The sequence below is a fragment of the Physella acuta genome, unplaced genomic scaffold (assembly GCF_028476545.2).
Source record: "Physella acuta isolate Inbredline_101_S28 unplaced genomic scaffold, ASM2847654v3 ptg002266l, whole genome shotgun sequence".
NCBI classification, from domain to species: domain Eukaryota; kingdom Metazoa; phylum Mollusca; class Gastropoda; family Physidae; genus Physella; species Physella acuta.
This window is the reverse complement of record NW_026733765.1, coordinates 32501-35000: the sequence shown is the minus strand read 5'-3', so window position 1 is coordinate 35000 and position 2500 is coordinate 32501. Positions and strand designations below refer to the sequence as shown.

General features: G+C 51.7%; 1 non-coding gene across 1 annotated transcript in view; it reads left to right on the top strand.

Moving 5' to 3' along the window:
- Nucleotides 1-2071: 2071 nt before the first annotated feature.
- The window catches only part of LOC131932712 (small subunit ribosomal RNA), a 1846-nt gene continuing 1417 nt past the window's right edge, over nucleotides 2072-2500 (top strand). The window contains exon 1 of the ribosomal RNA XR_009384682.1: nucleotides 2072-2500. This exon is cut by the window's right edge and continues 1417 nt beyond it. This is a non-coding gene — a ribosomal RNA (small subunit ribosomal RNA).

Here is a 2500-nt window from a genome sequence, read left to right as displayed (position 1 = left end):
ACAAGCGCGGACGAAATAGAGCGCAAAATTTAAAATGAATTAAAAATTTTCATCAGACCGGAAGTAGGCATAACCTAGGCGCCATGTTTCCGTCGTACAAGTTTTCACCGTTGCAGTCACCGTTTCAATCGCTCTTCGTGTGGACGTGTATTATTTCTAGTCATGTGTTGTGTAGATGATTCGCTTAAGGTAGGTGTTCGGACTTATTTCTTTAATATTAATTAAACCGTATTTGCCTTGTCGGCCTTAAAATAAAGCTATTTTTTTTTCATCGCAATCGAAGTGTTAGATCTAGAATCTAGTTCCCGCCTCCGCTTCGCTAATTCGACTTAATGTAACTATGACACAACTATTAAATCTAGAGTCTCTATTTTAATTAAATAATTAGGAATTCTATCTCTAGATGATATCTAATCTATTCCCACACGTGTGTGCAAGTAGGATTTAACGTCAGAACAGGTGTGGTGGTCTAGGCGTCGCTATTTTTGACGGTAGGAATTTTTTTTTTAAATTCGTAAAATTTTATATAGACTTTATATAGCAATTTACTAAGACCGACCCTAACGCCCAGTAAATATTTAATTACCACATTGTTATGGACACGGTGTATTAGGTAGGGCCGAGGGCTATCCATAGGTACCAATTTTTAAATTTTGTGACAATTAGGAGCCGAGTTATAAAATAAATTTAAAATACTGGTTCTGGTCTTAGACTTTATATAGCAATTTACTAAGACCGACCTTAATACCCATTAATTATTTAATTAGCGCATAGTTATGGACATCCTGTATTAGGTTGGGCCCAGGGCTATCCGTAGGTACCAAGTTTATAATTTTGTGACGATTATTAGTCGAGTTATAAAATAAATAAAAAAAACTGGTTCTGGTTTGCACTACATTTCTTTCTTCTTTAACGGCGGACTCCCGGTCCAGCCCCATGGGTTACCCGTGAGCCGGGGCCTCGTTAGCCTGGACGGCTCCGATGTGACCGCGGATTGTTGTGGCCCGCCTCAGCCCGAGTCGAGATCACCCTTCCGATCGAAGGTGGACGCCATAGGGCGCCCGGGATAGCCCGGGGCGCTGTTCGTCACCCGAGCGCAGGGGCGCCGGGAGACGCCCCCGGTGAAGTTTGGCGGGTGATTCTGGTAGAGCTCCCCACCCCGATCGCAGGACACCCCTCGCCGCCCGCCCAGGTGTCGAGGTGGCCGCGGGGGAACTCGGGGCGTTTTGGCTCCCCCTTGTGCCGGAGCGGCGCCCTCGGTCCCAGAACGCCCCTGGCGGGTGATTCGCATGCCCCCTGGGGTGGGGAACGCGGGTGGGTGGTCGTAAAGCGTGTAACCGCAGTGGGGGCGGCCCCTTAGTCGGGGGCGCCAAAGTTGGCACCCCACCTGGGGCGCCCCCCGGAAGTGTGGCGCCCGCGCGAGTGAGCCCCGTAGATGCGCCCCGACACCCCCGCGCCGCCCCCCGGGTCGCGGCACCCCCGGCGCCCTCCGTGCGGGCTCCCCTCATGGGGCGGCACCCCGGTCCTCCCCGAGACTATGTACCCGATTTTTCGGTTTAACACTAGAGGTATGGGCAGAAATACGGCGGTTAAAACGGTCTGTATCTACTATTGTGGAGGTGAGTGTCGGTGAAGCCTCTATGTGACGCTAGGATCCGCGCTCCCTCGCAGCCAGCGACATGTGCCCGATCTGACCGTGCGTGGCTCAGTCTCCCGACTAGCTTCCCGGTAAAATGCGGGCTCGGCGCGCAGGTCGCGCCAGTGAAGGTAAAAGTACGTGTCCGTAGCGTGAAGCCAGCGGCGACGCGCAGTGCTAACGCAACCAAGCAGTATTGGTGGCTCGATAAAAGTCTCGCACTGGCCCAGCCCTCGGAACGGGCGACGGGTCTGCAAAACGCAGTCGGCTCGATGCAAATCGAGAGATTTCCCGGCGACGCCGTGTTTACGGTGAAGGGGGAAATGTGAGCGGTCCGATGTGAAAAAATCCGGGAATGCCGGGATCCGTTCTCTCGCTAGAGCGTTGTCTCCCGTCCCGCGATGTGTTGTGGAAAAACGTCTCGCAAACGATAGCTATCTGGTTGATCCTGCCAGTAGTCATATGCTTGTCTCAAAGATTAAGCCATGCATGTCTAAGTTCACACTGTCCCATGGTGAAACCGCGAATGGCTCATTAAATCAGTCGAGGTTCCTTAGATGACACGATCCTACTTGGATAACTGTGGCAATTCTAGAGCTAATACATGCAATCGAAGCTCCGACCTTTATCGGGAAGAGCGCTTTTATTAGTTCAAAACCAATCGGCGCGGCCTCGCAAGGGGTTGCGTCGTCCCATTTGGTGACTCTGGATAACTTTGTGCTGATCGCATGGCCTCGCGCCGGCGACGCATCTTTCAAATGTCTGCCCTATCAAATGTCGATGGTACGTGATATGCCTACCATGTTTGTAACGGGTAACGGGGAATCAGGGTTCGATTCCGGAGAGGGAGCATGAGAAACGGCT